The sequence below is a fragment of the Rhinolophus sinicus genome, linkage group LG02, assembly GCF_036562045.2.
Source record: "Rhinolophus sinicus isolate RSC01 linkage group LG02, ASM3656204v1, whole genome shotgun sequence".
NCBI classification, from domain to species: domain Eukaryota; kingdom Metazoa; phylum Chordata; class Mammalia; order Chiroptera; family Rhinolophidae; genus Rhinolophus; species Rhinolophus sinicus.
In genome coordinates, this window is record NC_133752.1 from 143,784,166 (window position 1) to 143,805,658 (window position 21,493).

Sequence of the window (21,493 nt, forward strand, 5' to 3'; positions counted from 1 at the left end):
ACTAGGCCTACATTGATATCTCATTGGCTGGGCGAAGTCAGAGTGCCTCCTTATTGCTTTCCATGTGATTTACTCACACCATGGGGAAGCAGGTAGGTGGCTTTGATACCAGTGGGCAGTGGTAATACTGCTGATGCCCCACCAGGTCTCCTCTGACACACCAGTGGGGAGGACAAGTGGCACCTCAGTACCGCCAGGTAAGGTGGAAGTCCAAGCTCCCTAGTCAGCTTTCTCTGACACCATCTGACAGACATTTGGTACCTTGTTACAGCCTCATGAAGGTGGATATTTAGGCTATTCACTCAGCTTTTGCTTGCATGGGTAAAGGTGAGGCCACAGGTTTTTCTGTGATGTTTGGCTAAAATAAAACAGTTATTGTCTAAAAGTTTTCTGTCTTGATAGGCTGCCCCTCTCCTGATCTTTTGACAGGAGAGTACAGGCTTTTTTACTGGGGCCCTTTTTTGGTCTGCACCCATTGACAATTCCAGATTACCAGCTTTTACAGCTCCAAGTCAGGCAAACAGAAAACCCAGGGAACACACTACAGTGTCCTTCCATGGGTCTCAATTTCCTTAACCAGTCTATTTTCTTTCCTCAACCTTTCTGTCTTATCTTTATTTTATATGTAATGTCCAGGGGTTTTAGTTGTACTTAATAGGAAGAAGAGGGAAAAATATATCTACTTCATCTTCCCAGAAGTGAAAGCCTCTATAAGCAAGAATTTTTAATGAAAGCAATGTCACTGAAGGTCAGATCTAATCAAACCATTATGTTTTCCTCCTAATGTAGCTGTCAAACAGGTCATATAAAGAGTAGAACTGTTACTGTGACATTTTCTTTGTTTATGCACAGGCTGGCATCATTAATATTACTTTCAATCCACCAACACTTTGCAGAAGTATTTTAGGTCACATAATATTTTCTTCCCATATTTTAAGTACCACACTTTTGAATCTAGTAGGTAGGTGGAGGAATACTATACAGCAATATTATACATGAAAATGGTCTATACTGAAATCCAGAAAGCCAGGAAGTTTTAAGAGAGCTAATATGTTTAATTATGGAACAAGGATTTCAAAAATGTGCCTCAAGATAGTGATGAACAGAAATGATCATGAACAAATGTAACAGAAAAAAATGTGAAAATCTGTGCAAAAAATTAAAAACTTACTCCAAACATCAAACACAGGATAAGGATAACTTGACCAAAAAGGATGATTGCCTTCTCCTAACTGTCTCCTTCCCTCACATGGAAAATAACTAGAGGTATGGCAACTATAAGCTCAATTCAAGACAGCAGCAGAGCAAGCTGTGTATGACATGTTAGGGTGGTTTGCACAAAATAGATACAAAAGAAATGTTTTAAATGAGTTATACTAGAAAACGTAAAGGCAACATTAGGCTACAATAAAAGTACTACAGCACACATACAAAGAAAGTAATAATTTCACAAGGGTCTGCATCAGTCAATTATATCTGAAATATCATATCCAGTCCTTTACAACATGCTAAAAGATAAAGTCGTATTGTTGTTTTTTTCCTTTTCAAATTATAAAGGCAATATATTCCCACTGTAAGCAATTTTGGAAGCATAAGAAAGCTTAAGAAAGAATATTGACATTGTCCATCAATAACCACTGTAAATCATTTCCAGCAGGTACCATACTTTCTAATTTCATGAATTCAACACATATTTATTGCCTATAATATACTATTATTCTCCCAGAAATGACGTTAGACACCAATGTGGTAAATGAGAGGCACAGTCATTGAACTCAGGGAGGAGGGGCATGGGAGATAGTAGTTATGTCTATAAAAGAATGCCCAGCACAATCACAGGTATAGAAATTATGTGTTTTCAAAAATAAGTTAGTTGAAGGAACTAAGTCAGAAATAGAAACTAAGGAGAAAAAAAAAACTAAAGAGAAATTGTACAACTGTCCTCAAATATTTAAAGGAACCATATAAATAACAGAGACTCGGATTGATTATATTATCTTAGAGGAAAAAAGTAAGACTAATGTATGGAAGTTACAACGAGGCAAATTTTGATTCAATGTAAGAAGGGATTATCTAATAATTGGAGTGAACCAAAATTATTAGTAGCCTCTTTAGAAGTGGTGAATTCTCTACCCTGAAAGTGGTAAAGCTGGATGGCCATCATTAGGGATGCCAGAGGGACAGTTCATGAAAAGCAAGGATTAAACCTTTGTCTTCTTATGTGAACAGAAAACACAGAGGCAGAGCATCAGTGACTTACGAGTACATTATTAAATTATAATGCTTTATGCAAGTAAACCTGAGATAAACTAAGAAGATGGCCTAAAGCTAAGACTGATAAGGTTGTTGAAATGCAGGCATGATGTCTGAAGTGGCAGAAGCCAGAAGACAATCAGCACAAAACAAAGGCCAAAAGAATTTCATAAACTGCAAGATCAGTGCTAAGATTTACCTACCTCCACTTTTTTTATTTCTAAAACAAGTCAGTCCTTATTGTTTAAACCACAGTAGATGGGCTTATGTTACATGCAGTTGAAATTATTCCTTCTTTTTATATATGATTATTGTGTCCTGTCTGAATTCCTGACCCAGAGAATCAACGAGAATAACAACAACAAAAAAACAGTTGTATTCCACTAAGTTTGGAGTCGTTTGTTACACAGCAACATAACAAACACAGCCCATGAGAGACTGGAAGAGAGCAAGAATAACACTACAAAACAGACAGACATGTCCTGAATGTTATCTAAAAAACCAAAAGGTTTTAAGTTGAGAAGATGGTAGGATGAGTTGAGGATATGATTATTTTAAAGCAACATGAGATAATAAATAAGAAATCTGAGTCCTCATGGTAAGCACATTGTGGGTCAATTATGAGGCTGGTTGCATGCAATTAAGGGATAGGGATGGAAAAGGGAAGCGTGTGCCTTGGGACAAGAGTTATTGGATGAAAAGAAGAGAAATATTGTGTGGAAAAGGGGGCTAAAGACCACCAAAGTTTTCATAGTGTTTAGGAACTTTGCCAGAAGCTTCTAACCTTGTGAAGGTTAACTGTCTAGTTAACATCTTTGTGCAACTTAAATGATGAAACTCAGTTAAATTGGTCTATTTTTGATAACATGTTCATGATAATTCTTTAGGTCTCACAACTCTCTACTACCCATTGTAAATCCAATTTTTTTTTCTTAAAGAAGGAATCCTACAATTAAAGCTAGAGATATTTTGAGGCTTGTCAAAATTATGCTAGCATAAGCACAAACTTACAAAGAACAATAACAGAGAAAGGTATTTAAAAATAAAGTTTATAATGTTATTCTGCTCCTAATGGAAAGTTTTTCCACTTTTTCACTTTTGCCTTCTTTAAGGGGTAAAGGAAAGCATTCTAGAACCCCAAGCTCCTCCTAATGACAATATTAGCTATTTCTATTTACTGACTAAATAAGGGTCTGGGGGTGACATTCCTGACTGTTGCTTTGAGTCAGCTGAACTTTGTAAGTTCAATGGGATTCAAAAAAACTCCAAAAAGTGATATTTATGTTTCCAGGACAGTGTTCCAGCAAAATGATAAAACACATTCTTAACCCAGCCATAATACAGCGTTCTATCTCACTCTCACTATGACTCAAAAAGCTCAATTATCACAATGTTTGAAATGGGTCTGGGAAAGCTCTGTAATTACAGTTGGACTTAAAGTTCCAGTAGGTTCCTCAAATCTACTCTGATTATTTCAAGGGTAGAATTAAGCTTTACTTCTTACTTTATAAGTTTTAAAAATATATCATATACTTTTCTGGAGAATGAAAAAAAAATGGTAAAGACAGACATTAGAATGACAACAGCTACCCCTGTTCTAGGTCCCCCCATTCTTTTCAACTCTTCCATAGCACCAAAATCTTCTCTATTTATTAAGTCTTCCAGGAAATAGATTTCATTCAATTAGTGTTGCCAAATACAACACAAATATTGTGATGGACATACATATACTAAAGCATTATTCATTATTTGTCCAAATTCAAAGTTAACTGGGCATCCTGTATTTTTATTTTCTAAGTCTAGCAACCCTGGAGGAATTATTCTCCTTTCCTAGGAAACCCTTCCAGCCCTCCTGGGACTATCTGGGATATGATACTAATACTGTTACCACAGAGCTATATCAGAAGCTCAAACAAAATATTACACATGTACAAACTTTCAGTGTCTGGTTTCACAAAGGTAGTGGTATCACCAGAGCTGTCTTGGTGTTTCACTCCTCCCCACCCACGTACATGCACATGTTTATATGCACGTGCACACACACGGGTAAGAAGCACATGTTCCTCTCACTGTGCCCTCCACTGGGATGGAGCAGATCGTGTAAGCAGGAAGAGAAGCTTGTCCTCTATGTTCTAGCACCAGGGCCCTCCTACAACCCCCAGCCAGGCTCTGTGAGACTGTGTTGCCATAGTCTGCTTTACTCAATAGACCACATGAGCATGTAAACAGAACTTTGCTTATTCTGAAATAAAGAGGGAACAATTTGTGTTACTAGAAGGTTTCAAATCTTTCCTTGCCACAATTTTTCCCACCGGGAGTACAGAATACTTCCAAATCCTCACTGGGTCTTCTTCCCCCAGTTAATCTACCAAAGGCCCGGCAGCTGGCTCAGGCCCACCTCTTTGATGAGATCTTGTCTGTATTACACTCTTGTGGCATTCAGAAGGAGAAAGAATTAACAGTCTTCTAGTCGAAATCTCATGTTTCACAAATGTGACTGCTGCAGCCCGGAAGTAACATGACACACTGAGGTCACAGAGGTAAAGTAGCCGATACTAGACAAGGTCCATCCAGTGTTGTTTCCAACGCTGTGCTGAGCCTCCCTCAGCAGCTCGGCTTTATCAACTAAGACAGAGTTGATCAAGTCAAGTCCTAGGAAAATAATTCTTGTTATGCAGTCTTAAAATAAATTACTTTATAAAACAGACTTTCAAATTCCCCCATTTATAAGAAAAAAACACCTCCCTAGTGATATAAACAATACTTTTTATTTAGACCAGGGATTGGCAAACATTTTTTGGAAAAAGACCAGATAATAAATACTTTAGAATTTGTATCCACAGCCTCTGTATTTGCATGTCAAATATAACGGTTTGGCGATCCCATTTCCAACCAAAATATTTCATCAATAGCTCTTTAAGATCTCTTTCTGTGACAGCCACAGAAATGCCCCACATAAATCTCCCTTTAAGAGAACCTGCTATGAGGAACATAGCTCATTAAAAACCTCCAGTTGCCACACTTTGAGTTCACCTGGGGCAGCATCTGTAGCAAGAGCACATTTTCCTAGGGCTATTCTCAGCCAATAAATGCACATGGTGGGGGTACTAGAATGGGTCGTTACCGCCTAACATGGCATTACTCTAAAGCAAGGGTCAGTAAACTTTTCTCTGTAAAGAGTCAGAACACAAATATTTTAGATTTTTCAGCCATACCTATGTTCTCTGTTGCAACTATTCAACTCTGCCATTTTACCATGAAAACAGCCAGACAATATGTAAATGAATGAGTGGGACTGTATTCCAATTTAATTTTATTTACAATACCAGGTGGCAGGCCAGATTTGTCCCATGGGCCATCATTTGCCAACCACTGCTCTAAAGGGTGCAGGGACTTGGTTCAAGGACTCCCCACTGACATGGCCAAAAGTTTCTCAGAACTGTGCTGTGGTATGAGGCTCTTCCTACCCAATCTTTCCCCGTTTCTCTGCTTCACAAGTATCAGACTTGTCTACTCCTCCTCCTCCGTCCTTTATTCTTCACAGGCATTTCACCAAATAAAATCTCTCACACATCAATCCCATGTTGATATCTGCTGCTCTGAAGACACAACTGGCAATCCTTGCATTTATTTCAAATGTGATTGGCTGCCAGTAGACTCTGCATAAATGATGAATGTAATGACACACAAAGTAAAATTTGATGTATTGGTCCCATCCACAAAAAAGTGATTAGTTAAAAATAAAGGAATATACATAAGTCAAATATAATACAGGGTAGAAGGAGGGAGAAAGGTAATGTAATGGAGCTACAACAGACTTGCCTCAGAAGATCTGAGATGAGCTCTTTCTTTGCCACTTTCTGGCCCTATGGCCTTCAATTCTTCAAGCTCATCTTGGAAATAGATTAATTCACTTTTGCCTGTCTCATAGCATTGTTGAGAGAACATATGAGAAGGCAAATAACTGTCATTCAAGACACTATCTGCATTGGCACCACAGTTTAATCATCACACCTAGTCAGTTCCACATCATTTCATTGAGGAACTGAATTGTTGATTGTATAGGAAGTATAAGATTATTTTATGTAAATGGATAGCAAAGCCTACACATAGTTCTGTGTAGTTGTTCTGGCCGGTCATTGTCTTTGGTTGAAGTATGAAGGTAATGCAGCCAATATTGCAAGCTTGATTTCCTCATTGACCAACTGATTTTGAACTGAAGACAAATGAGGTATCTCTCATCTACATCAACAGCCTTGCTTCCAAAGGGAACAGAAAAACTGTCATCATTAGGGAAATAAATACTCAAAGTTTATATTCTGTTTATATTGGACTAGGAGTATCATCTTCTAATGCGAAGCACAACCCCACCTCTGCCGGGTTCAGGCCATGGATTTCTCGCTGGCCCCGCTAGACTGAAATGGATTGGTATTCATTCCCCAGATATGAAAGGAGGCAAGAGAAATAACCAAAAATCTCCTCAAGTTTGTATTTTATTAGAGCAGGGAGGCACAGAAGGCAACAACCCAAGCAGTTCTGTAAATGTGTGAGTTTCAAAGTCAACATTGGTGTATTGGTGCAGGCTACATAAAATGACTCTTTTATCAAGAAAATAGACGACCAATAAGAGGTTGGAAGGCTCTGAATGCAAAAAAAAGAAAGAAAGAATCATGTGAAAGGACAAAGGCAAAAGTCTCTTAAGAATGTTTACTGAATTGTGAGAAATTAGCATAAACCCAAGGGAAGAGTTGTAAAGGTTGCTTGTTCGTTCATTAAAAATTATTTATTAAGCACTTAATGTGTACAAGACACTGCTCTCAGTACAAGGATTTGGGGGTGACCAAGACATACAAGAGTCTGCTTACATTTTATCATGAGAAGATAGCCCAAAAAAGCAACATACACTTCAAAATATATACTCTCAGTGGATGATAAAGGCTATGAAGAAAATAAACCAAAGTAAAATGGGACAGAGGGTGGGGAGGTAATGTGGTCAGGGTAAGCCTCTTGAAAGAGGTCACATTTGGGCCAGACACAAATGATGAAGAGGAACCAATGACACGATGATGGAAGAAGGGGCTTATATGTAGACAGAATGACAAGTGCAAAGACCCTGAGGTAGGGACAAGATTGGGCCATGCAAGAACAGAAGAAAGGCTGGTGTATCTGGAGCTTAGTGAACCAGAGGGAGAGTAGTGTGGAACAAGGTTATGGAGATAGACAGGGGCCAGATCAGGGCTTCGAGATCATGAGGAACTCAAATTTTATTCCAAGTGAAATGGGAAGCCATTGAGCCACTGGAGGCTTTTAATCCTCAGGTTAATAGATGAAAACAAGCAGATCAACCTAAATGACTCCTGAGAGATACAGACCTTGTATTCCTCACCTGTCTTGGCTTGGAACCTAGCCAGCGCTTTTGCATTGTGTGTTCTCACTAACGCCCATGGCACTGAATTGAGAAAAACAATGTACGTCCATCCTACACTGATTCTTATGTATTCTGAGCCCCTTGAGGAGTATAATTGTTTCTTATTCTTTTTTGTAATTTCAGTGACTGGCAACATATCTGGTATTGTACTTTTTTGAAATATTTAAATGAATGGATGAAGCAGATACTGAAATTATAATGAAAAGCACAGTTGCTAGATAGATAGATTCCATCCTGGGAGAAATGTTATTTTCAGGATCTACTCTAGCTGGGGAGACACATTTGAGTGTGAAAGGGAAATGCAGTTAATAATTATGTTGGGACAACGGGTGTGAAGTAGGGCTATCTTGGGTACTCGGAAACACATGGTTACCCTGAATATAGTTTTTATTGTCTTTCCAAATTATCAACTCTATCCACTGTTCATGGGTTCCATATTTGCTAAGAAAACTTCTGATGACTAATTTTTTTTATTCGCCTTTTTTTAACCAAGCTTTAAAGAACATTAACACCTAGATCAATCCTCCAGTTCGAGATTAACATGTGAATTTAAAAATGTAGTTTGGTCTCACTACCATTGAGAAATCAGTCTGTTTTTTCCCCCAAACTATTGTTTGTTGACATGTTGACCCAATCACAAAGTCAAGATTCAAAAATCATGGCATAGTGTTCTTTACAAAGCGTTTACGAGTATTTCACATCTATTATCAACCTTTGGAATCAAGCTGTGCCTGATATTTTGCATTTTCTCCTTTTTAAATAAACTTCTGACCTATCATTTTCAGCAACACGGTGTTGCTTGTGGTTTGTTTGTTTATTTTCCCTTGGCTGAAGCCAGCAGTACATTATAGCACTTTATTATACTTTGGTTTCAAACATGAGTGATTTTCCTACAGTTTTGTCAATTGTAGAAATGAGAAAATAGGTTTTGTCTAAACAAGTTCTTTAATAGAGAAAACCTGGTAGGCTGGATCCCTATAATCATATTCATCTGTTTAAGTTTATTTTTCAGCTGATTTGCCAAAAAGCTTTGGCTTGTCAGACAGCGCCTGGACAGAAGGGAAAGCTATAAAATGGAAAAATAAAATGATAGAGTCGAAGTTTCCTATTTGAGTTTGCAGTTGCCTCTATATTATTCTGAAAATTGGCTTGGATCAAAGCACCGCCTGAGGACTGGGGGAAGAAAAAGAGTGTCTACCTGAAGCAGCCTCTCAGAGGCTTGATAAATTGAATTCTAATGTTGTAAGTTCAGCTTCGCACAGTAATGTGACTGCCCAAAATCAGGGCTCCCCAAAGGAGCTTGGAAAAGGCCATAGTTGCCCTGTAGTTATACACAGCAGGAGAAACTTGCTAATTCTCTATATCACTCCTGTAGAAATGGAAACCAACCGCCTCCTGAAAGTCATTACTGTCTTTCTGGCCCCAAACATGCCAAGATTAGTCTTGTGTGGGGACACTTGGCAATAGATGATCCCTGCACCTGAAACACCCTTCCCCAGACCTTCAGGTCACTGACCCCCTCTCTCCACTCAGCTGAGATTTCATCTCCATAGAGCAGCCCTTCCTGAACATTAGTACCACTCATTATCCTGGCTTTCTTTTTTAGTTGCATATATGTTTGCTCACTTATATGTTCATACATTTACTGTCTGTCCCACACATTCACACATTCCCAACTAAGTTCTCTGAAGATGGAAAACTTGCCTGTCTTGTTCACCCTTAAAACCCTAAAGTCTGTAACACTACCTGGCACAAAGTAGTACACAGTAAAACTTAGATAAATGATGAATGAATAACTGAATGCCCTTCAGGGTCAGTGCCCTGAGACCTGCAATAAGCATCCCAGATCCCTCCCTGCTGGAGCACCCCCTAGCTTCTGCCATCACTCTGGCACTGAATCAACAACTGCCTTGGACTGTCATCTAGTTTCATGGAACACGTCTAGTTTCATGTGTTCGTGTCCTGTCTCTAAACAGCTAACTTGTGGGCAACTCAAGGCCTCAGGCTATGTCTGGTCTTCTAATGTCACATTATGCTTGGGTGCTTAAATGACTACTTACCTTTCTATATTGTGAGTTTCACGTAGACCCAAACTACCTCTGATTCATCTGTGTTTCCCCTGCATTTAGCAACAAAGCCAAACAATCACATTAGAAGTGCCAACCACGTGTTTGTTGAACCACAACTATATTCTTTTAACTACTAGCTCAGTATGGTTCCAAAAGAAATATTATCTCATTCCCAAATAATCCATTATCTCTTTTTTTCAAATCAAGCTTTATTGAAATATAGTTGACACGTAACATTGTATAAATTTAAGGTGTACAACATGTTGATATGATTCAATTATATATTGCAACATGATTGCCAACATAGTGTTAGTTAACACCTCCACCATTATCTTCTAATTGGGAAAATCAAGATGAGGCATCATGCAATAAGAAACCCCAAAAATGGCACTTCCTTGAGAAACTCTAACATTAAATATGAGTTCAATATAAGAGCTCTTTAATGGCATCCATTTAACCAGGGATTAACTAAAGTTCTTTCTTCTGTGATAGATACCAAGAACAAATTTAATGTTCTCAGCTGGCAGCTTGTCTCTCTCATGCCTAGTGCATTTTCCCTACCAATTGAGTGCTGTGCTTACAAGTATTACAAGTATTTGTTCCCAAAGCTGTTTTGCCAATTGTTTGTTATTGTATTTGTACAATTTAATTAAACATTTGGCAAATTTATGAAATGTTAATGAGAAAAGAGAAATTTTGTTTATATAAAAATTAAGTAGAACGTTGAGAGAGACTCAATAAAGAACCCCTCAAAAAATCCTATTTGATGAGGGTAAAAGAGATCAAATATATGATGATGGAAGGAGAACTGAGTCTGGGTGATGAGCACACAATGTGATATATAGATGACGTATTACAGAATTGCACACCTGAAACCTATGTAACTTTACTAACAATTATCACCCCAATAAACTTTAATTTTTAAAAAGTCCTGTTGGATTAAATCTAATAAAATAATTATAAATGATCAAGAAATTTTTATAAAATTCTAGAAGAATTCTGTTCTCAATTTGTTTCACAAATGTCAGTAAAGAAATTCGAATTGGAAATCACAAGACATGCATTATGGGCATGGGTATTCCAAAAGTAAACAAAACTATGCTTAAATAATTGGCCTTGACCTTAAATCAAAAGATTAGCAAGTGAGTATTACATATATATAGTGATCAAATAAAATATTTATGAGTATATCACATTTTAGTATTTTCTACATTATTAGACTTTTATATTAGTACTGCTAATTAGTAAGATAATAAAAGTTTATATCGATATATTTGGATGCATATAATAAAGATCAATTTATAGCCAAAAAGGAATTGATTAGAAAAAAATGAAATATGTCAGGGAGAAAAAAAATCTTCCTCTACTCTTCTAGGTTCTTCTGTTTCATCTGATAATCAAATTGGCACGGGACATATTAGCAGAGTTAAAACAAATTAAAGTTTAGTAACATATATACATCTTGTATACATGGGAGAGACACAGGGGAACTGGGTAACTCACCAAAATGGTGGAAGCTTTCACCTTAAATATCACCTTCAGCTAAAGACAAAAGAAGATGTTGGAGGTGGGGAGTCAGTTTGGGAGGTAACCAGGAAATGCACAGTAAATAAGAGTAAGATGTTATGCAGATTTAACTTATTGTCTTCTCTACTAATAAGAGTTTCTAGAGATTTAGATATCATCCTCTTCCTAGTACAGTGAGGGAAACACCCTTACAAATGGAGATTTCCTTTATAAATGTAAATGTTCTTAAAATTAACCAGCATAAAATAATCAATATCCCCAAAGAGGCATATTTTGGGGTGGCAAACTCTACTCCCCGCAGGGGCTCATCAAATCAAAGGAAAATCTGAACAACCACATTCTAGAAATAACAAGAACCAGGATATTTCCAGTGATCTGGGGAATAGGACTTACAAAATGGAATAATCAGGGAGACATTGATATGATTATTCAGTCCTAACCATTTTTCATCATCTACTCAAAATACAAATTCTAAGGTGAGAGATATTGCTTTTTATACTTTGCTTTATGTCCCCTTCCTTCCCTTGGTAAAGCAAAATATCTTGCCTGGAGTCCAACTAGTACTACCGGTGATGGAAAAGAAATACTTCTCCAAAAATAATAGAAGTGTTATTAGAAGGGGAAATACATCCTGGAAAGGAAAATATATCTAGAATCCAACAAACAAACTAAACATACATTCAATGGCGAATGAGAGGAAAGAGATTCTTTAATGTGCTCAATGGTGTTTATTGATTATTTTTTTTCTTTCATACAATAAATGTTTACTGAGCATCTTGAAGAAGATGCAGAACTATAGGGATGCAAAATTTGCCAAACAAAAATGTGTTTCTCTGTCATAAGGATTATTTTATTTTTAAGAAACAAAAGACTCAGGACGAAACTTTGACCTTCTCCAAAACCACCTAAAAGAATTTAAGACAGAAGGCCTGTTCCTGGAAGAACTATCACTGTAGATAACCATAGTATAATATGAACTAGGTGTGGCAGACAGTGTAGCAAGGCCTGTTTGATCAAAGTCCACTCTGTGACCCATTGTCTCTAGATGGCCCAGGAAATATGTAACGTTAACTCTTCATCTCTGTGTGAGTTTCCTTACTTCCCTTTAAAGTTGCAGACCCCATCTCCTCATCCTAGTCCAGAATGGCATTTATACCTCATTTTGACTTACTGTCTTTGGAATTCTTCATGTTTATGTGAATTCCCCACACATATGTATTACATTTGATTTTCTCTTGTTAATCTGCCTTATCTCATTTCAATTATTTGACCAACCATAAGAACCAAGGAGTGAAGGGGATAATTTTCTCCTGCCCCACAATATCATATAAAGCATGTTCTCTGACCACACTGCAGTTAAGTTAGAAATTAATAACAGAATGTACCCATAGAGTGGGACATTTAAAAACACACTATAAATAATTTCATGGGTTTAAGGAGAAATCATAACAGAAATTTTAAAATCTTAGAACTGAATAATGAAAATACTATAGAGTAAAACTGTGGGATGTAGTTTTGATACAATGATGGTTATATCCACATACTACAGAAGACTGACCTGTGATTTAGGTATCTAGTTAAGAAGTTATTAAAAGAACAGTAAAACAAACCAAAAGAAAGACAAGCAAAGGTGATAAAGCAGAAATTAATTAAATAAAAATACTTATAACTGAGAGAAACAATAACATCAAAAGTTTGTTCTTTGAAAAGTTTAATAAAACAGGCAAGTCTCAGGTAAAATTGGGACAAAAGAGAAAATGCATACATAACCAGTATTAGTGAGGTAGGGTGGGGCAGGGCCTGCAAAAAAGACAAAAAAACAGTAAATCAACATGAAAGGAGAACAGCCAGAATGGCCAAAACCAAGATGGGGACAAAATTCACCTCCAACCACATTTTATGGTCATTATAATACACACAACACTCCCACCAGCGCCATAACACCTCTGGAGAAGACCATATAAGGACAACAAAAAGATATATCCCAATTCCTGGAAAAACCCACTCCTTCTGGGAACTAATAGGAATATTCCTCCCCTTCATTCCCATACTAAAAAGCTTAACCTATAAAAACCACAGCCGCAGGGAGAATCAGGGCTGTTTATCGTGAAAGCAACATCTGCTCTGCCTATCAAATAGATCATTATTCAGTAAAGTACTTTTGCTTTATTTTCTGGCTCATGCTTGAATTTTTCCTGTGCCAAGATAAGGACCCTCTTTTTCTGTAACATTAGGAAAGGATAAGTGGGACAAAGTACAGATATAGAAGACATTTTTAAGGAAAATAAAGGAATTCTATAAACAATTTTATGCCAGTAAACTTGAAAACTTATACAAAATGAACAAATTCCTAGGAAAAAACATACTGTACTCAATGTCAATGAAAGAATGTCCAAACCTGTAAAAAATTTACATGAGAGTTTATCAGTTTATTTGAGCCAGAGGATACACCTGGAAGTAAAATCTCAACAGACTGAGAAAAATGCTCTGGAGAATGATAGTTTTACAGTTTCTTTTATACATTTGAAATTAAGGAAAGAACATAAGGAACATTACCTGAAGGTTGGAGAAAGCAAGACAGGGATTGGATTACAGGATAGTTAACAAGATTACATGCTCTCTCGAGGGTGGTTACACTTCTGAGGGGTCTAAAAAGAAGTATTTCAAATGTGATTTAACCTAGATGTGCAAAAACAATAGACTGGGTTGGTTAAGGCAAAGATAAAACTTTTGCTAAAAAGTTATATGCCTGGGGCATGACTACCCACCATGACCTGCCAGTTAGGAATTTATGATCAGTTCACCCTGTAAGATTACGTTTGGTCACCGGACTAGTCAGATTTATTATACAGCCCCTTTTTCATCCACACCAAACTGACAAGAAATAAAATTGAATTGTCCTATAACTATTAAAGAAATTTAAGCAATGGTTTCAAATCTCCCTAGACAAAGAAAACCCTAACCCTAGACAATTTAATCACAAATATAACCGACCTCCAAGGAACTGAACATTTCAAATTTCAACAAATTCTCCCAGAAAATAGAAGAACGAATACTCCAACCTATTCCATTAGACCATTATAACACTGATACCAAAACCAGATAAGGAGCAAACTAAATAAATGAAATCACAGGTCAATGTAACTCATGAAAATGAATGCAAAACTTCTACATAAAACAATAGAAAATTTGATCTAGGGATGCAAAAGTGATCTAACATTAGAAAATCAAACTCCATTAATCTAATTTTTAAAAATCTACACAATGACCCAGAGAAAACATTATTTCAATTATGGACATGTTAGAAGCAGTCTATTAAAATAAAGACAAGGATGCCCACTACACTTGCTTCTATACAACATTGTATTAGGGACCCTAATTAGCACAAGAAAAAGAAACTAAATGTATTGGGATTTAAAAGAAAGATTCAAAATCAGCATTCTTCACAACTGATATGATTTCCTAGATAGAAAACCTTTAAAAAATGCTTTAGGAAGAATATGAGCATTTAGCAAGGTAGCTAGATTATTAGATCAATGTACTAAAATCAATGACATTTTTATATACCAGCAATTGTTTAAAAACATAATTTAAATAATACCAGTTCCAAAAGCAACAAAAGCTCTTAAAGATCCTATGAATAAATATAGAAAAAGAGGTATAAGATTTATATTTTTATTACAGATATTAAAGATCTAAATAAACTAATAGACCATGTTCACGGATAGCAAGACTCAATAACAAAAATGCCAGATGTTCCAGATTGCCCTGTAAGTCCAAATAAAATCCTGATACAAATATTGAAAAACTGATTTTAAAATTTATAAGAAAAAGCAAAGGGCCAAGAAAAGCCAAAGACTGTTGAAGAGTAAGATGGAAGGTACTCCCTACCAGATGTAAATTCTTATTATAAAGTTATAATGATTAAGACAGTGCAATTTTGGAGCAAATACACATAAACTGTATTTTCTAAAAAATAGAAAGCCCAGAAACAGATCCATGTATATACGCAACTATCATTTCTAAGATAATCATATGCAAATCCCATTCCAAATGCAGAACTCAGGATTTCTCCCATCCTATTTTCCAAGAGTTACAAACCTGAGGATCAAGAAGGTAATTAACATTCCCTGTGTCTCGTGGCTAGTAAATTACAGAGCCTGAATTTGAAGACAGGTTTGCCTGAGTTCAAAAGCCAGATTCTCTTGGGACAGAGCCCTTATGTTATTCACCTTTGTAGCCTCACAGACCTACCCAATGCTTGGCATATAGTAGGTCCTCATTATATACTTTTTGATTGGTCTATTAGTTTGAATTGTCACTTAATTCACATAGGACATATCGACCTATGTGGACTAAAAAAGGGGGTATGTATAATTAGTGACTGAAAGCAACATCCCAGGGTGACCTGATCATAAATTCCTAACTGGACAGGTCATGGTGGGTAGTCACACCTCAGTCTTACAGAAGATACATCAGGAAGCAAGATCTCAACAGACTGAGAAAATGCTTTGGAAAAATGGCAGTCTGCAGCTTTTATGCATTTGGAAGTAAGGAGGGAACTAAGAAAGATTACATAAAGGTGGAAGAAAGCAAGGCAGGAATTGGATTACAGGATAGTTAACAAGATTATGTGCTATCTTGAGGGTAGTCAAGCTTTAGGAGAAGAGGTCTGAAGAGGCATTTCAAAGGTAACCTAAATGCACAGACAAAGATAAGCCCTTTACTAAAGAAGTTCCAGCCTGGCATGACTACCCATGACCTCCCCAGTTAGGAATTTATGATCAGATAGATCACCCGGTGAGGTTGCTTTCCATAGAATCCCTTTTTTGTCCACAGTATCATGGGCTTTTAGCATGAATGATTCCATTTTGGGTCTGGTTATTTTTCTTTAACAAATGCAATATGCAAATCAAAGGATGATGATGATTTTATTGGTGGTATCTTATACAATGCAGTAATTTGCCTATATCACTATACACAAATATAGCATAAACCGTGAAACTTTTAACTCAAAAATACAGCATTTCTGCTTCCCACTGCTTTAAGCTTATCATCATTTACTGGGATTCTTGAACAGCCCACAGTGAGAAATGCTATTCAGTGAACTGTATTATCTTTTAAGATTTAGGCCATCGTTTCTCTGAGCTGACAACCAGGAAGGAACTTGGGACCAAATAGCTCAAAGAATATTTTCAAATCATTTTCCTTTAGAGAGTTCTAGAAGAAGTGACATTTTCTAGCATGTGAAAATGACAGATGATTATCAGGGTTAAAACATTTAGATTCTTGCTTTCCCCAAATGCAATTTTGCTTCTTCTTTTTCCCAAATACAATGGAAATTAAGTTTAATTATTCTTTCCAGAAACTGGGAAAAATAGCCCTGATTTTAATATTAAACTGTATTAAAGAGTTACCTGTAAGTAGGTTTCCTTTCAAGGTTTTCCAATTTTTACATTTATTAAGTGAACCAGAGTAGTAAATTTTACTTAATGAGAAATAACACAATTATGATAGAAAAAGTTGCCTGGGAAATTGGATTAAACTTTAACTATACCAGATCAGAATAAGGCTGAACTCTCAAACTCTCTGAGTCATCAAATGCATTTTTCCTAAAACAACTAAAATTTCAAAACATCCCCAATTCATTACCAAAACTCAAGAAATGCTAATGATTAAAATACCAATATAGAGATATTTATACTAACACTCATATCCCTGGTTAAGATATGAAAGCAAGGTAGATGGGTAAATTAATCAAAGCATGCAATTTGAAACATGATAAAAGAAAGTCAAGATACTTAATCCTAACTAAATAAAGAGAAATAAAACTCATCTCGCTTTGTGGCTATTTTCAGAGCGCAGAGATCTTGCTAAGCAGAAGGAAAAGCGTGTCTAACCCCATTTTTATTACATGGCTACCGACCTATTCCATTATTCAGTAAATGAAATTGGACCTTCTGTCAATAGACGGAAATACCTGTATTTTAAAATAAAGGATTTTAATCCCCACATTCACCCTGTTAGTCTAATGAAACCGGTGGTTTAAAATTCCAGAGTTCTAAGGTAAAAGGCTTCCTTCTCTATGAAAGATACTTCTGAACTCCAGGAGACAGATAGCCTTGAACAAGTGATATGTGACTAAAAATATTTAGTCAAAAAGAACTTTTCTGAATTGGTGCCTAGCTTCTATCAGGAGAATTTATATATACCACAGAGGGAAAATATGAGAAAATAAAACTTTCACTTTTGGGCATATAAAGCAATAGTTTCATTTGTTAATATGCCTTTTAGGTTCATTATCAAAACATGAATTGAACTTTTATGGTACATTAGCTGAGCTATTTCTAATGCTCGTTTGAAAATGAGAAGATTCATGTCAAAAATTGGCTATCTGTGATCTGTTTCTAATAAATAAGTGGATAGGTGAATATCAGCTGCCTCTGCAAATCCCACTGACTTAAAAACTTCTCACTTTGGCCCATTTTGGGGTAATTCTAGAAAGTTATAATGATTTTCTGAGACCATACAAATGATGAAACTCTGAGAAAATGATTACATTCCTATAGTTTTAGTCTAGAATTCAGTAGAATGACACTGAACCTTTTGTCAACAGTTAAAAATATTTCATATTTGCTGAAGCAATCAGTATAATGCTAACGCCTTTGAGTTGACTTTATAATTGAGACCATATGAACCCCACTGAATGTCCTTGTTATGATAGAAAGCTAATCTAAAGAAAGTAGGAACATGATAAACTGCACACATTCTTAACCAGTTTCTACTTGGTCTGTCAGTTTTATCAGTAAATGTATCGGATTGCTGAATATTTTATTGTTGTATAACCACCGAAAGATATTGTGCTGACAGGTAAGATATTTTCATTTTTCCCCTCTAGAGAATGTAGGACCCATCAATGTCAGGGGTGGCACAGTGCACTTGTAAAGTAAAATTTTCTTTTCTTTCCAACAACAGAAAACATCTCTGGCTGCCAACAGTATCTTCATTGAAATTCTGCAGAATCACAGTTGCTTGTTCTTGCAAAGGACAAACATTAGGGCCTGAATGGCCTTTGAAAGTCATCTCATTTGGATTTGAGTGAAGGCTAAATTATATATCTTTTCAATGTAGGAAGAAAGAAAGTGGATTAAAGAAGAAATAAAACTGTTTAAAATGCACAATGTCTTTCCTGGAACTGAAGGAATTGAATTCAGAGGAAGCTGAATTCCAGACTAGTAAACAGGTCCAGTAATCCTCTCTTTGTTTACTGAAAATGAATCACTCCTCAATTTCTGAAAGGAAACAAAGAAATGTGCTTTCTGTTTGCAAAGGCTGTAAACCCTCAAGTTGAGGCCACCCCGACCTCACTGAGACTGCTGGCATTCTTGAGTCATGCTCTCATGAATGCCATGGCACAGTTGAAAGAAGTCAGCAGAATTGTTGAGCAAGCTGATGATAATGCTCCAAGAGAATCAGCCTTCAGTCCTGCACCTACAGTCAGATCACGGATTTATTCCCCTGTGTCAAATGGCAAATGTGTTCAAGCTGGTAAAGATCGGTCTCCATGGCAACAGGTCCAACTCTTACCCCTGGAGAGAAAGCTGGAAACCATTTTGGGCACTTCTTACTGGTTTAGGAATGTCCACTGAACTTTGAAACCTGCCCAGGCTGGATTTTGCCATGATTGGCAGAGGTAGAGACAGGGTCCTGCACTGACTTCTCAGCACCACAGTCACAAAGATGAACTCTTCTGCACTGGAAATACCAATTTTCAAAAAAGTTAGTGACACTATTCCTGGTTCCTCAGGCAAAGCCCACTTTAGGTAAAAGATAAACTGCTGTATATTAACAGTTTATTTGAGCAAAAGTCTATTTGTTTTGGACAGCACCAAAATGAAAGTGGTTGTAGTAGTCAGCCAACAGGAGCCAGTGGAAAGACTTTATATAGAGAAGGTATGGAAGTAAAGAAGGAATTATTTGATTGGCTATTGCTTAAAGCCTAGTTGGCTGTTTGTGATTGGCTGTCCTTAGCATTATGATTTCACAAACTTGAGGTGTTTCCATGCTTAGATTTGGGTTTGTTTACACAGGCCTCCACAGCATTAAACACACATCATTCTAATGGCATGGTTTAATTAATTTAACAGTTCTTAAAATGTTGAATTTTGAGAAAATGACAGCCAATGAAAACAAGTACAGCTGGCATCAAAAGCTAAGACCTTCTCTCTAAAGAGATCTACTTAGCCATCAGGTTTATAAAAGCCATTTTTAAAAAGTAGGGCCTCTTTTGCCAATATAGTAGCAATATCTGACTTATTATTTTTAATACAAAGAAAATCTAAAAACACTTTAAGATCATCTCACATTCCAAAGATGTCAGACACTGTTTGTACATAAACTTGTGTCCCTGAGTAAATTACCTAAACCAGAGATTTCTCGTACCTGTAAACTTTTTTAAAAATACAAGTTCCTAAGATTCACCCAGACTCACAACATCAGAATCTCCAGGAGGACAGCCCTTGAATCTTTTTTTTTTTTAATGGTCCACTGATCATTCCAATGATTGGAAATCATTGGTCATAGATGGGATTTAAGTTCTTTAAAGAAATAAAACCCTGAAAACCAAATAAAACTTTTAAGATTTAAATTGTATCTACACCCTTAATTGTATCTTGAATAACTAATCCTGAAATGTGTACTTTGCATTTTCTAAATAAATTATTTGGTTATCAAAATTCAAATTTTGCCCTTAAAAATGAAATTTTTCATATATTTTGTTCTACTTATGATAGAAAGTATAGTTTTAAAAGTATCATGTAATATGATTAACAATGCTATTTAAAGGTTTACATGTCAGTGGTTTCACTGCGACTTGAAAATTCTAGTAATTAGTGTTTCTGAACCTCATTTAGCCTAAGAGTGCTAATTTGGCCCTGTGTCTTGTTGAGCTTCATTAATTAACTTGTCACCATGTATTTAATAAGTGCACAATTTATCTAGTGTGGTAGAAAAATAATGAGCAGTGGCAAGCAAACTTATTGATGCCATTGTGCATTACTTTATTTGCTGTTTGTTTTTGGGTTTTTTTTTAACTAATTTTAGGTGGTGTCATCATTAAAATAGGGATCCCAGGCATGGGTTGTACACTAGCTAGTGATGATAAAGCACAAAAGATGATCCCCTTTAAGTGGAGTGTTAATGACCATTGCAGCCTGTGGCAAACACTGCTAATTGTCCTGCCTGTCAGCCCTGGCCTCCAGCTGGCCCCCGACACTGTATGGGAGAGAATTAACCTCTTATCTTATTTAACCCACTGTTATTTTTTCTCTGTTACAGTCACCTAATACATAGACATTGCTGGTCATTCTGTCTATTTTAAGAATGCTGTAAACCCAAGACTATCATTTTGACATTGATAGTATTTGGAATGACCCAAATGCACGTGTGTGTGCACGCGCGCGCCACGCACAGACACACACACACACAATGACAGAGTTCTCCATGACCAAACTTCAATCAGTCTCCTCTGAACTCTCTTCTAAACTAGACCATGATTTTGGGCTAACTCTTCCCCACTACAAACAAATTACATGAGAAAAACTGGTGGAGTTTTCTTGTCTTAAAGAAGTAAAATCTGCTGAAATGGCACATTCCATTATTTCATCATTTCAGTGCTAAAAGATGGTCTTCCTCATACTTAACTCCAATCATTTCTGCTTTATTTTAATTCTATTTCCTCCTATCAGTTCTCTGAGTCTACCTGTATAACTGCCAGTCTTTTCTTTGTGTTTGTCACATCATTTTTAACAACTTAATGACATTAGAAACTTTTACATTTGTCAGACTGAGAAGAGCTACCCAATCCATGAGAATATATTGTTTATCACGGATTATCTCTTCAATGAGATTCTCTCTTCCAAGTACTGGAATAAGCCACCCTAAATGTGTCACTTTGGCATGTGGTTTATTTTGAGCTGAAGACAATCAAGGCCCAAAAGACTCAGGAGGAGATTTTTACCTCCCCCGTAACTGACTAAAAGAATTTAGATAGTAGACCTGGTCCAGGAAGAGAACTATCACCAGAGTCAACTAGAAAGAGTCTGAGTTAGGTGTGATAAGCTGGGGGAGCACAGCAGGACCTGTTTGTTCAAATTCCTTTCTCTGTCACACTGTCTCTGCTGGCATGGCAAACATTTTTTTATCAAACATTTGTTCT

The 21,493-nt window shown here is 36.5% G+C and overlaps 1 pseudogene; it reads left to right on the top strand.

Annotated features, from left to right (window-relative positions):
- Positions 1 to 18,677: 18,677 nt before the first annotated feature.
- Positions 18,678 to 21,493, top strand: part of LOC109452921 (small ribosomal subunit protein eS25) — a 47,785-nt pseudogene continuing 44,969 nt past the window's right edge.